This window comes from Schistocerca nitens, chromosome 8, assembly GCF_023898315.1.
Source record: "Schistocerca nitens isolate TAMUIC-IGC-003100 chromosome 8, iqSchNite1.1, whole genome shotgun sequence".
Lineage (NCBI taxonomy): Eukaryota > Metazoa > Arthropoda > Insecta > Orthoptera > Acrididae > Schistocerca > Schistocerca nitens.
The window spans coordinates 443,682,013-443,696,982 of NC_064621.1; the positions used below are offsets into that span (position 1 = coordinate 443,682,013).

General features: G+C 37.4%; 2 protein-coding genes and 1 non-coding gene across 9 annotated transcripts in view; 2 read left to right on the plus strand and 1 right to left on the minus strand.

Annotated features, from left to right (window-relative positions):
• Positions 1 to 7,076, minus strand: part of LOC126199362 (MIT domain-containing protein 1-like) — a 103,764-nt gene extending 96,688 nt beyond the window's left edge. For 2 of the 7 annotated variants that reach the window (XM_049936245.1, XM_049936246.1), the window contains exon 1: positions 5,915 to 6,832. The gene's annotated coding sequence lies outside the window, so the exon portion shown is untranslated. Of the gene's footprint in view, positions 1 to 5,914; positions 6,833 to 6,949 lie in introns of those variants that run through there. The other 5 variants (XM_049936242.1, XM_049936241.1, XM_049936240.1 and 2 more) reach the window with 5 other exon arrangements.
• Positions 7,077 to 7,158: 82 nt separating this feature from the next.
• Positions 7,159 to 14,970, plus strand: part of LOC126199363 (zinc finger protein 665-like) — a 151,463-nt gene continuing 143,651 nt past the window's right edge. Inside the window, exon 1 of the mRNA XM_049936247.1 lies at positions 7,159 to 7,284. The gene's annotated coding sequence lies outside the window, so the exon portion shown is untranslated. The remainder of the gene's footprint in view (positions 7,285 to 14,970) is intronic.
• On the plus strand, positions 13,205 to 13,279 carry Trnat-ugu (transfer RNA threonine (anticodon UGU)). Its single transcript has one exon. It is a non-coding gene; the product is annotated as a tRNA-Thr (tRNA).

Below are 14,970 nucleotides of genomic sequence, written 5' to 3' on the forward strand. Positions count from 1 at the left end.
CATTCCCTTGTTCTCCTGGCTGTGTTTGGAACATTTTCTCAATATACTTATCTTGTCAGCAAAACATATAGTTTGTGAAGAGTCTTCCATTCCCAAGTAAATCATTTGTGTCAGTCAATAAGAGGAATGTGGGGTACCATGTTTAATGTTTCTCTATCCTGAATTCAGTTTTATACCTGCCTTATCACTTATTAATGTGATACTCTGTCTTCTAATGTTAAGGATGCAATTCTATCCATGTAAGGGGAATACTTTTAACGCACCTAGTGGAGTTTTATGAGCTACACAAGCAAAGGGATTGGCAAGATAATAGAAAATGCCAACTTTTTTGTTTTGTTTAAATGTACCAAAACTGAATCCATGAGATTATATATTGCTTTCTCAATACATAAGTCTTTACAGAAGCACAACTGAGCTGAGATGTTCAATATTATGCTGTATGCTACCTTCTCATCAATTTCTGAGAACATGTGAAAGGAGATGGGTTGATAAACAGACTTGACTCTTTGACTGGTTGAAAAGTTAATTCAAGGACGACATTAGAAATATAAAAGTTAGCACAAGATTCTAGTATTTCGGTTAAAAATACAATCATATCCACAGAGGTTACTGTTTTTTAGTGACCTAATGATTTTTGTGATCTATCTCTAACCGCAGATTTGGCAAAACTGATGACCTGTAGTGGAGTTTGCAATGCCACTTCAAGTGTTGGTGGTAGCAGTAGAGGGAAAAAATACCTTCTCTACATGGGGAAAAACAAAAATCATGTATACAGGCATTTACACACTAACAAGTCTAGTTTGACAAGAATAGCCTTGTATTAGGAACTATTCTGGCATTTGCCTGAAATAACTTAAGAAAATAATGGAAAATCTAAATCCTGATGGCCAGATGGAGATTGAAGCCTCCCTCTCCTCAAATACAAGACCAGTCTGTTTAAAACAGTGTCACCTCATTCGATTTGTCCCTATATACAGTACCGCTTTTAAAGAATTTGCTTAGTAACGTAAAACAGTAGTGCTACACTGTTTATACATTTCTCACTATTAATCAATGGAAACACATTATTACATAATTGTAACACTACATGCACTATCAGCTGATATCAGGAAAATGACAATATTGTTTTGCTTCCACAGTGTGTACTGAAGCTTTTCATCTGCTTCCTTCATAAATTGAGTCAGCATCACTCCATAATGAATGAGATGCTAATTCAATAGATCTGCTTATGGTAGTTTACTTTTGTCTCTGTGATTTCAGCTGCTTTTTGGAAGAATTCGTTCTATTTGGTGGCCAAGGATTAGAATTTAATATCATCTGCCTCACTGCTGCTGTCATCAAGCAGTTGAATATCATTTGCTGAATGACTGATAATATTCCACATTGACCCTGCCTTGTTCTTCGAATTCTTAACATTTTGTGCATAAGTACACAGGTTTTGTCTTTTTTGCGGACTGGAGAAGAATTTGCCATATTATTTGTAGTGAGTTTATAAGTCTTGGCTATAGCCTACTCTGCAATAAAGCTCTCTCTTCCTAACATATAATACTTTAAAGCCAGATGTTGGCCACCCTTTCCCTCAGCTTACACTGTAATTGTCCCTGACCTGTGGTCAAGGAAAAGTGGATTCATAGTATTGTACGAATATTTAGAGGAAAAAATTAAATTTCTCATCCACTGCGTCCTTGTTAAACCTCTTCCTATGTCTCATCCTGTAAGTTCCCTTTGAACAGCATAACTGGAGTCAGCATCTACACTTTCCTTAGTTAAATCTGATTGATGGGGACACTTTACTTTTAACCATGGATAATCGTGATCAAATAAAACATTTATTATGGGACTCTCACCTGTTTCATAAAAGATAGTTCAATTTACAAATAAATTATCAATCATTGTTAGAATACATCCTCCTATTCTTGCTGTGAATGTTACTGTGGGGCTCAAACCACAGCAGGACATTAGCAACTTCAAGTGCACTCAATCAGAACTATCCTAGACGAAATCAATATTGAAAACTCAACATATACCTTCTCTAATTGCTTAATGAAGTTTCAAAATTTGCTGTTTGGGTCCTGCACAATGTCGGAACTACTGTTCTGCGTGTTTCTATGTCTCTTACTGATGTACAGCATTCAATGAGCTGTTCAATGCACAGCTTATTAAAGTCTATGGCCTGGAATTGTAAACTGCTCTTTATCTATCTAAGTAGCTCCCTCCCTTTTCCTGCATATTACACCCACAGTAATGTGATACTAACTTGTACCCATGTAGGTAAATGTGTTGCTTTTCTGGGACTTACAAATGATGTTCTGTTATGCTCAACAAATCTGTAAAAAAATCTTGTAATTTTATTCAGTTTCCTGTAGTGATAATATAGCTCTTCTTTATCATTTAGCAGGCTTCTTATGTTTTTATGGAAAAATATAAATGTATTATGATTTTTTTCCCATCTCCACTGATGGTTGCAACTGTCTCCGAAGTGTTGTCTTTTGGTAAAATTTACCCTAAAAAGGCCTAGTGAAAATACTGGAAATCACAGTGCTCCAATTACACTGAATGCTTCTAGGTACCAGCCCTGTACGTAACCTCTTACTGGAAACATTCAGATGTAGACCATGCCAAGTGTGGGGCGATTGACTGTATGACATGTGATGTGTCAATTGCACCTATGTGTCATGGCTCCACTCTGTACTGAACATCTGACGGAGTGCATCATCCAGGGCTTGTGTATCATCCAAAGAATGACACAATCTCATTTGTGTGAGAAACATCACTAGTCTTTGGTTGACACTATTCTCAACTGAGTAACTGAAGTTATAGTTAAAAAACTGTACATGACCCCCCCCCCCCCCCCCCCCCCGCATAACCAAATACATCACATCATGATCTTCTTTACCGTGATCTTCCCTCATAGAACCGAAATTGCTGATGGTATTGCTGAGCCCATTCACCTCCTGTGACTACTCTCTTGCAGGATCCTCATCTTCCTGACCCTCTGACTACAGTTAGTCGTAACTTGCACTTTTTCCCTCATCTTATCACAGTGGTCCTGAGCTCTTTGAAATGCCTGTAGGTTTGTCCAGTCTCCAAAGCACTGAAGCTGTTGGAGACATCTAGACTGAAGATAGCAGACTGGCAGCATCTCTTCAACCTCTTGTTTGATCCAGCAGGTTTGACCACAGTCCAGCAACCTATCCTATTCCTAACTTCCCTGCTATCAACTGCAACTAATTCTGCTGCTTCTACTGCCAGATCGGCTGTTCTTTATCAACAGTTATGGAGTGACAGACAAATACTACAGTGCAAAAGGTTAGCCACATCTACATCCAAGCCAGTTCCGTTACCACAACCAACATGGAAAAAAAGGCTGTCTTCGCACTGTTGAGCATTCTCACTACTCTGCAGCACCTTCCACAACTGTTGATTGTGGCAGTATTTTTTAACCTAAACAAATTATTCAGTGATAGCTGTTCAATGAAAAACTGTAATTACAAATTTTTGATATTCTGTTTAATCAAAAAGACTGACATATGATACAAGAAATACTTGTAAGTGATATATATGAACATTACTGAATTTTCTAAGTAATAGATTACTAAATCTTTCACAACGAAAGGTGATGTTTCCTGTATGTGATTTACCTGCCAATACTATACAGACTTGAGATTAGGTTTAGGTCTGTTTGCTACACAATTATAAACTGAACAAACATTCAGCAAAATACACCAGTGCAATTCATTATTTTTTTTTCCATTAAATTGATTAAAAGCTCGTAACTTGGTTTAACAAAACATTGATTATTGCTTACAATACTTTAGCACTTACAATGTATATTATGACTATTTGGTAACACTTAACTACCATAAATAACTGTATGCTAATACGTATATACTGCAGATGCACAATAGTTAAACGGAAATACGGAAGCATCCGATCCCGCCCGTCTGCTTTGACCCATGACATCACAAATATGGCGGAAACAACCATAAACCATGATTCCAATACGGCGCATATAAAGTCGTTATGTACACATTATGAGTACGAAAATACATCGAAAAACAAACACACAAACATTCCACAAAAAGCCTAATGACACTAATGCGGAAAATAAGGGGTTTTTGGGTGGGGACAAACTAAATATAAATATGTCTTTAAATATGTCTGCTTGTGTCTGTATATGTGTGGATGGATATGTGTGTGTGTGTGTGTGTGTGCGAGTGTATACCCGTCCTTTTTTCCCCCTAAGGTAAGTCTTTCCGCTCCCGGGATTGGAATGACTCCTTACCCTCTCCCTTAAAACCCACATCCTTTCGTCTTTCCCTCTCCTTCCCCTCTTTCCTGATGAGGCAACAGTTTGTTGCGAAAGCTCGAATTTTGTGTGTGTGTGTTTGTGTTTGTTTGTGTGTCTATCGACCTGCCAGCGCTTTCGTTCGGTAAGTCACATCATCTTTGTTTTTACATAGATATAAACAAATTTAGACACCCACCCCCATACAAAACCACGCAAAACGACGAAAAAAAACTGACATCACAAAACTCCCCCAAATACCATCATCTGGAATCAGACACTTCCCTTGAACTATATAGCTCAACAGCAGCTCCAGATCCCATAAATTGGGATCGAACACTTCCCTTGACCTATATAGCTCGACAGCAACTCCCGATCCCATAAATTAGGAACTAACACTTCCCTTGACCTATATAGCCCAAAAACATCTCCTGATACCAATACCAACATTCAGAGCCACACATTGGGATCGAACACTTCCCCTGACCTGTTATCCTTACGACATCTCCACATACAGCCGTCCCTGGTCCGTGACGCCGGAACTTTAAGTAAGCCTCATTTCTTCAGAACATACTGAACACTTCATGACTTCATCCAAAAATCCGAATAGTTGAAGAAATTTTATTAGAGACAACACACTGTCCCCCATCATAGCCGACAACCGAAAACTGTTGACCCTGTCAGTCATATGCATACCTACCAAAGACATAAAAAAAAAAAAAAAATTAAAAAAAAAAAAATTACCAAAATTCACACATGACGCAACACTCGCAAACTAAACCAACAACATCACCTAACACACCACCGGAGAGCACCACCGATTGCATCAAAACGACACTTACAAATATGCGACTCTCACAAACTAAATTCCACGCCGTCGTGTCGTCACACACCATAACAGCCTTACGTCACGGGTCAAAGCCGACGGGTGGGATCGGACGCTTCGGTCGACCCAGTTAAACTTACAATTTGCTATTACTTTTCTGCAGCTTTTTAATCACATCACACTCAGTGACACTTTAAAACCGCAGATTTCATCAACCTCTTCAAAGATCTCATAATTATTACTTACTTCCAATGTATGTTTACTCCTCCATTATATTTATTGCTAATAATAAAATCCAGTTTCGGATGAATCATGATTTACACAAGCAAACTATGAGACACAAAAACACTTTTCAAGTAGATTTAACTCCCTATTATAATCCTGGTCCAAATACCTTCAAAAAGCTCTCATCAGATATAAAACAAAATCTGTAGACATCTAGGAAATGAAACTAACGATTTTAAATTTTTTATCAGCAAATTATCTGATTATCTACATGCTTCAACTGAAAATTCTTGTAAGCTGAATGACAAAGACACAATGCTAATACTAAATGGGACCACTAATCTTACCACATACAGATAATTGTTCTATGATAGATGCCAATGTGGCCATGTAAATATGAAGCTAGCAATAAGAAATTAAATATTACAAATTTTTAGAAGCAGTTGCCTTCCTGCTAATGTTATTGAGTAATGAATGCTTAATAAAGGAAAGTATAAATAGTTTATAGCAGTCTAATGATGCTTAATTTTCAATGTATTGGACTGAATTAACTGCTTCTGCCTGTTAATGCATACCTTTATTCATTCCACATTCTAGAAGGGCTTGCTCATGATAAGATTTACAGAAAATGACAAAACGATGAAACCTATTGGCAAAACAGAAACATATATTAGCTATGTTTTAATGAAGATAGCAATATAACCACTAAACCTTTTCCATAGCCCTAACCTCCCCCCAACAAACAGATACCCACACACGCTTAGTAAAAAATTATATACTTCTCACAAACAAACAAAAATTCTTATAACACATTTTCCCCACATACAGACAGCTTATGGATCTTATAATTTAAAACTCGAAATGTGGTGCTACATAAGAATGCTGATTAGATGGGTAGATCACATAACTAATGAGGAGGTATTGAATAGAATTGGGGAGAAGAGAAATTTGTGGCACAACTTGACTAAAAGAAGGGATCGATTGGTAGGACATATTCTGAGGCATCAAGGCATAACCAATTTAGTATTGGAGGGCAGCGTGGAGGGTAAAAATCGTAGAGGGAGACCAAGAGATGAATACACTAAGCAGATTCAGATGGATGTAGGTTGCAGTAGATACTGGTAGATGAAGAAGCTTGCACAGGGCAGAGTAGCATGGAGAGCTGCATCAAACCAGTCTCTGGATTGAAAACAACAACAATTTAAAACAGTTATTAATATTTATCTGTATAAAAACAAATTTATCAAAATAAAGGTCGAGCTAATTTTCAGTTACGTATCAGAAAACGGTATCGCAGAGAATATTTTGTATTACAAAACGTTAGTTAGGAAAAACATTTATCAGAAAAACTGACACATCTAAATACCCACATAAAACACAACAGTAATAAACACAAAGTACCGACACTGATATGCTTCAGGACGCTGATATTCCTGCAAAATATGAAATAAGTTTGATTTTCTAAAAATAGTAACGTAATTTATTTTAATCTTATATTCGTTACATATAACTCCGGATGAATGTCTCCATTAAAATACGGTAAACCACCAAAATATTACACAGAATTAAAGGTTAACTGATATATACTGTACGCAAGTATTTTTTCGCACATAGATAAATATTTTCTTTTTTATCTGCTGGGCAAAAAATAACAATACAACACAATTAGTTGTCCGTACACTTTACACCAAACTCCACCAGCTGATATTTCGTGTTATGACAACAAACTCAGTAGCCATATTAATACTGCACTGCCCTCTAGGTAGCTTGTAGCCGAGACTTCTACTTTTTCCGGAAGTTCAAGCGACTTCCGCTTAATGGAGGCATTGTTGTCACATTTTGCTATGGGTCTCATGAGTTTCGTTTACAAGTTAATTTTCTAGTATATTAAACATTATGATGGCGCTATAAACGGAGACATTGGCTTTGGTACAGCTTTACTGAGGTGAGTGAATGAGTTTTATGTCCAAGGTGCGGAGTATCTCAATGTGAAAAGTGGGAGCTGTCTCATACAAAGTGTGACCTTGCAACTCCACTCGTTCGTCACTTGTTTTGGTGTGATGGCTTCCTTTTGACTTTTCAGTTGTACTTATTAAAACGTTTGGAGTGCTGTAGTACACTAGTAATGCAAATACGCGCAATTCAGTTTCACCCACCTTAATAAAAGAGAAAATGAGTTTACCTTTCCCCATCTAATCTCCGTTTCTTATGTTTCTTTGTTATGTGGAGAAGGTGGTGTTTATGTTTGAGGGGACAATAACCAAAGTGAGAGACAACATATATTTAAACACGCTTATGTTTACTTCATACATTCATTTCGTTCAGCTTGAGTCTTCAATAAAATCTTTTTAATCTATGTTGAATTATACGGTCAATCTCGTAATATTTGTTAAAATACTGTAACATTTCGGTGCAATATATGCGATTCGTCGCGAGGAGAGCGTATTTCTTTCCATGTCTTTTGCGGAACGTAATGTGAAATACTGTTATCCTTCCCAGACGAACATCATAAATACTTAATACACTAAATAAGAAAACTGATGGGCTTTATTATATAGTTTATAATGACTCTCGACAGCTGCCAAGATTTATGTGTAAAGCAATCAGCTTGGTTTAATGTCCGTATTTCTTTTTAAAAAAGCACTACATAATGTGCTTGTAATTAGTGTAATTCACGCGATCGTGAAATTCACAACTTTCCGTAAGCAGATAACTTCTTATTAACGTAAACAATACGCGTAAATAATTGCACACAAAAGTATAGTTATGGACGAAATACTTCATCCCAAATAAATTAAAGAGACCACAATTTTTCCAACTATAATACTGACATTAAATTCTGTGCTGGTGATGAAAATTTAAGAATGGTTTATTATTATCAGGCTTTTGTTTTAATGTGATTGTGATGGATTTAATGGTGGCTCTTTTACTCTACATTGAAATTTTGGTCGAAGTATGTCTCATTTAGCTGATAAGACGGACGTATGTTTGAAACTATTGTCTGAGCAGTAGTGTGGATCATATTGTGAAATTCAGTGAATTTTTAATGTTGGAAGCGGCATTTTATTTTAAGTGTGACAAAGAAAATGTGAAAAACACCATTCACTGTTTCTCTAGACAATGTTATGGTTATTTATGCAACCAGTGTAGAATTTAACTAACTTTAAAGTGACTGTTGTGCACTAATGTGGGTCATTTGAAAGGCATTATTGGGTGAGAGTAATAATTCTCAAACTACTCGTATATGTCTTAAAGGCATAGTTTGTCGTCACATGCTCACTTTTCCTGTGGGTGTTCATGTAAATTAAGGCCATACTGTTTACACTTGATATGTAGTAAAACTGGTAATGAATAGAGTGCAAGAGAAAGAACATTAACAACTGAGTACAGTGCCTAGCATGATGAGTTCCCCATAAAAATAAAGATTTATGACATTGTGGACTGAAAGGAGGTATAGTATGCTAGCTTTTTGATTGTACTGTTACATATGTCTGACAACATTTGTATTGCTAATAGAGATGTAATGGGTGCTTCAGTAGTTGTGTGTGGTATGCTCTTCCCACTTAAATTTCTTATCAAACTGTAATCCCTAGAATATAGTACTATAAACTTCTTATATCTGTTTGCCATTGTATGGTGGACTTACAAGCTCTAAACTGCATCTAGTGTATTTTTAAGTTTAGTGACAAAGAATTGGCTAAGGACCTTTTATTAATATCCATGTAAATTTCACTGTTCATTTATTTCTAAGGCCTCTTGCTTTATTGCAAGGTTTAATCATCTCCAAAGAAAATTAATTTAGCATCTGGTTATGTTACAGATAAAAGAACATTGGTATACACAAGGAAAAGTAAGGGCTCTAAGATAGAACATTGCGGGATAGTGCACATAATTAGTTACCATTTCAATGATAGCTGATAGTTCAATACATATTTCTTTCCTAATGACACCCTTTGTTTCCTGTCAGAGATATTGAATTTGAACCATTTTGCAGCATTTCCTGTTATACTGCTTTCTAATGTACTTCCGCCTCGACTGACATCTCTGCCCAAACTCTTTGCCTTTACAAATGTCTGCTTGTGTCTGTATATGTGCGGATGGATATGTGTGTGTGTGTGAGTGTACACCTGTCCTTTTTTCCCCCTAAGGTAAATCTTTCCGCTCCCGGGATTGGAATGACTCCATACCCTCTCCCTTAAAACCCACATCCTTTCGTCTTTCCCTCTCCTTCCCTCTTTCCTGATGAAGCAACCGTGGGTTGCGAAAGACATGCCAACACTTTCGTTTGGTAAGTTACATCATCTTTGTTTTTAGATATAAAAGGATATTCTGATTTACAAAGTCAGATGCTTTTGACACATAACAAAATATACCTTTAGCCTGTAATTTCTGCATCTACATCTGTACTCTGCAAACCACCATGAAGTGCATTGCAGAGGTTATGTCATATTGCACCAGTTATTAGTGTTTCTTCCCATTCCATTCACATATGGAGCACGGGAAGAACAATTGCTTGAATGCCTCTGTACATGCTGTAATTATTCTAATCTTATCTTCACAGTCCCTGCATGAGCGATACATAGGGGTTTGTGGTATATTCTTAGAGTAATCATTTAAAGCCGATTCCTAAAGCTTTGTTAATGGACTTTCTCAAGATAGTTTATGCCTATCTTCAAGAGTCTTCCTCTTATGTTCCTTCAGTGTCTATGTGACTCTCTCCTGATACGGGTCCCTCACACTTTAGCAATATTCTAGAACTGGACACACAAGTGATTTTTGAGCAGTCTGCTTTGTAGACTGATTACACTTCTCCAGTATTCTACCAATGAACTAAACTACTCCCAGCTTTACCCATGACTGAGCCAATTTGATCATTCCATTTTATATCCCTACTACAAAGGATTACATCCCGATATTTGTATGAATTGGCCAGTTCCTACTGTGGCCCATTGCTATTACAGTCATAAGATACTACATAATTTCCTTTGTGAAATGCGCAATTTTACATTTCTAAACATTTAAAGCAAATTGCCAATCTTTGCATGACTTTGAGATCCTATCAAGATCTGACTGAATATATATGCAGCTTCTATCAGATGATACTTCATTATAGATAACTGCAATGTCTAAAAAGTCTGAGGTTACTATTAATATTGTTTGCAAGGTCATTAATACACAACATGAACAGCAAGGGTCCCAACACACTTCCCTGGGGGACATCTAAAGTTACTTCTACACCTGTTGATGGGTCTCCGTCCAAGATAACATGCTGCGACCTCCTTACCAAAAAGTCCTCAATCCAGTCACAAATTTCGCTCCATACCCCGTATGATCATACTTTGCACAATAAGCGTGTGTGTCATACTGAGTCAAATACTTTTAGGAAATCGAGAAATACAGCATCTACGTGATTGCCTTGATCCAAAGCTTTCAGTATGTCATGTGAGAAAAGCGCGAGTTGGGTTTCACATGATTGGTGTTTTTGAAATCAGTGCTGGTTGACATTGAGGAGGTCATTCTGTTCAAGATACCTCATTATTTTTAAGCTCAGCATATGTTCTAAGATTCTACAAAAATTGATTTCAAGGGCATTGGATGGTAGTTTTGTGGGTCGCCTCTACAACCCTTCTTTTAGATGGGAGTGATGTGTGCCTTTTTCCATGAACTGGGCAAGTGTTTTGTTCAAGGGATCTAGGATAGATTTCAGTTAAAAGAGGGGCTAACTGTGCTGCAAATTCAGAATTTGACAAGGATTCCATCAGGCCCTGGAGCTTTGTTCACTTTTAACGATTTCAGCTGTTTCTCAATACTACTGACAGTAATACTTATTTCATTCATCTTTTAAGTGGTGTGTGGATTAAAATGGTGAAATTCTCCTGACATTTGAAAACAGAGTTAAGAATTACATCTTTTGCTTTGCTACCCTCATTTTCAGTTTCTGTCTCATTTTCTAGGGACTGGATACTAACTTTGGTTCCACCATTGCCTTTACATACAATCAGAATTTCTTGGGGGTTTTGTGAAATATCATTTGACAATATTCTGCTACAGTTGTCATTGAAGACATCATACATTGCTCTCTTGACATCTATTATGCAGTAATCTCTGTTCCTTAATAGTTCCTTTACAGTGGCTGCATACCATAAATGTTCCCTCCGTTTATGAACTGTTCTTCTGGGTACACATCTATCCAGTGCAAGGTCACTTATTCTTTTAAACATCAGCCAGAGTTCTTCTGTGTGCTCCTGCCCTGTGCTGCAAGTTTCAAGTTCTTCATTATTATCTAATTATCATTATCTAATAAAATATATAAATTCTTGATGTACGTGTAGATATCCTTCTCAATACCGAAACCCTTCGGTAGTCTGAACTGTGACTTTGACAATATATAATTTTCTGTCACATGATTAAGAAGCTAATTGTGTATTACCTTTGCTACATTTTTTTGAGAATGTCAGCAAAAGTGAAATCTGACAAAAATTTGATGATATTTTTTCCCTCCTCTCATAAACAAAGGCTTAACTTCAGCATCTTTTAACCATTTAGTAAAGTTTCCACGTTGATAAATGACTGATTACACAGATAAGTTAATGTCACAAAACTCAGAAGCACCCTCTTTAATTTATGCCACAAACATACAAGGCATACTCCATATCAATTAAGGCAGGCTAGGAAAAAATCTTTCCTTCATAGTCTCGATATTGAATTTTGCATGTTAAAATGAAGGACTAAGTAGGGCACATATTCTTTTGTTTTCTCCAAAAAAATTTCTGCTCCTAGATACAGCCCTCCAAAGATGACACTGTGCGTACCATTTTGAAGATGTGAATTTTGGAAAAAAAAAATTAAAATGCTGTATCTCTGGAATAGTTCTAGATATTTTGATGTTTTTTTAAATTTTTTTTTTATTTGAAAGATAATTGCTTTATGATTACAAAGAAATCCTCCATTTGGACTTACCTGTCAAAGTTCTACCTCCCCAATTCTATTCAATACCTCCTCATTAGTCATGTGATCTACCCATCTAATCTTCAGCATTCTTCTGTAGCACCACATTTCGAAAGCTTCTATTCTCTTCCTGTCCAAACTATTTATCATCCATGTTTCACTTCCATACATGGCTACACTCCATACAAATACTTTCAGAAACGACTTCCTGTCACTTAAATCTATACTCGATGTTAACAAATTTCTCTTCTTCAGAAACACTTTCCTTGCCATTGCCAGTCTACACTTTATATCCTCTCTATTTCGACCATCATCAGTTATTTTGCTCCCAAAATAACAAAACTCCTTTACTACTTCAAGTGTCTCATATCCTAATCTAATTCCCTCAGCATCACCAGACTTAATTCGACTACATTCCATTATCCTCATTTTGCTTTTGTTGATGTTCATCTTATATCCTCCCGTCAAGACACTGTCCATTCCGTTCAGCTGCTCTTCCAAGTCCTTTACTGTCTCTGACAGAATTATCACATAACAGGCTTATAAAAAGCAAAACCTAGCCTTATTTAACATAATTTTATGAAATGATAATTAAATGGACACCCTAGCTGCAAACAGGCGTTCATGTACTTCATTGGGGACATGTTGAAAATGTGTGCCCCGACCGGGACACGAACCCGGGATCTCCTGCTTACATGGCAGACGCTCTATCCATCTGAGCCACCGCGGGCACAGAGAATAGTGCGTCTGCAGGGACTTATCCCTTGCACGCTCCCCGTGAGATCCACATTCCCAACATGTCCACACCACTACATTCGTAGTGCGCCTAATAGATGTAGTGGTGTGGACATGTTGGGAATGTGGATCTCACGGGGAGCGTGCAAGGGATAAGTCCCTGCAGACACACTATTCTCTGTGCCCGCGGTGGCTCAGATGGATAGAGCGTCTGCCATGTAAGCAGGAGATCCCGGGTTCGAGTCCCGGTCGGGGCACACATTTTCAACATGTCCCCAATGAAGTACATGAACGCCTGTTTGCAGCTAGGGTGTCCATTTAATTATCATTTCATTTCTAGCAAAGCTGCATGGTCATCCACGGTAACTGTTCTTTCGGGAACAGATACTACCGTCATATAAACATAATTTTAGTTTTGAAAGATGAGTAAGAGACTCATTTTTGAAGCATTTTAAATGGCTCCAAAATGTATGTGAAAGATCCAAAGACATAATGGTTTCAATTTATACAACTTCTGTGCACTCTGTTTTGTACTGAAAGTAGCCTTCAATGAACTAAAAATGTGTTCCACTGCTTCAGTATCTTCCTTTGATATAGAGCGATGCCTTCCTGTTGAACCAATAGAGCCTGGAGCACTTACTATCTTCAAAACATTGTGAACAGGAAGTGTGAGTGGTGATGTTGTTGCTGTCCTTCAGCTGGAAACCTGTATCAGCATCTGGTCCATGTGGTAGCATAAAGTTCACAACAAATTCGTTTAACTCAGAACTGGTGTCTTTTATCTCTGCAACCCACTAGTCACAGTCATACATACACGCCACAAACATCCCCCTTCTCAGGTTGTGAATCTGAATATTATCCTTCTGTTTCTGAGGTGTTGGCCAAATGAATGAAATTTCTTCTTTCTTGCTCTTTAAAGTGCTTGCAGTGTGAGTTCGCCCATTACTTTGAGTCCAAAAATGTGTCTTCTGAATTCCTTTCAAAGAAGTAGTTTGTTCGGACCATTCTTCTTTTTTATGCTCACAAAATTCTTCGATTTCTTCTTTGGACAAAAGAATGAGGCTGTGGATGTGTAAGATTTCACGACTCTTGTAAAATCCTCAGCATTCTGAATCACAGCCACATTTGGTCTGGAAAGATTATGTTTCGTAGCATGGTGCTTCAGCAGGCCTCCTGCACCATCACAACGCCCCTTCCCCGTGACCAATAGCACTGTATACCCAGTCAGTTGGCACAAGCGACTTAATTCAAATAGCTAATAATTTTTAAAAACATTGCTAGCAAAGCATTTGCCGAGTCATGTCCTGTGTCATCACTTATAACTGAAACACTTGTGATCTTGTTTTGAAAATATGTCACTCCAGTAAAGATTGAAACCTGGTCATTACTCCAATGATACCCTTGTACTTTTTGTGGGAGAATTACAGACCAGTTCTCAGCAAAATCACAGTGAAGCACCAAACATAGTTCTTCAGCCTGTATACACCCTTTCACTTCTGCAGTGTGTTGTTGCAATTTCTTCAGATGCTGGTGTGTTACTGCTTTCACTGACCATTTACCAAGTTCATCAATGAAACTGTCAAAGGCAAGAGTTTTCTTAATTAGTTTATTTTCCTCCCATGTTGCATATGTAATTTCTGCAGAGTTTTCTGCTATGTCTTCCAGGCCAAGTGTCTGTAAAGACTGTCCTCTCTTTCCAGGGCAGTCACCACATTCTTGAAACAAACATGGCTCTTGCTTTATGTCACAGACTACTAATGACTTCACACACCCAACCAAGGTGTCATATGTCCTGTGCTCCAGTAAGTTCTTCAAAGTTACCATACAAAGTTTAAAATTTGCGCAGTACACACATAAACAGAGATCTCTAGGTGGGTGTGGAACTACCCGCTTAGGTCGTAGAGCGTAAAATTTTGATCTTCAAATATGTGAAGTTATAATATGCTCT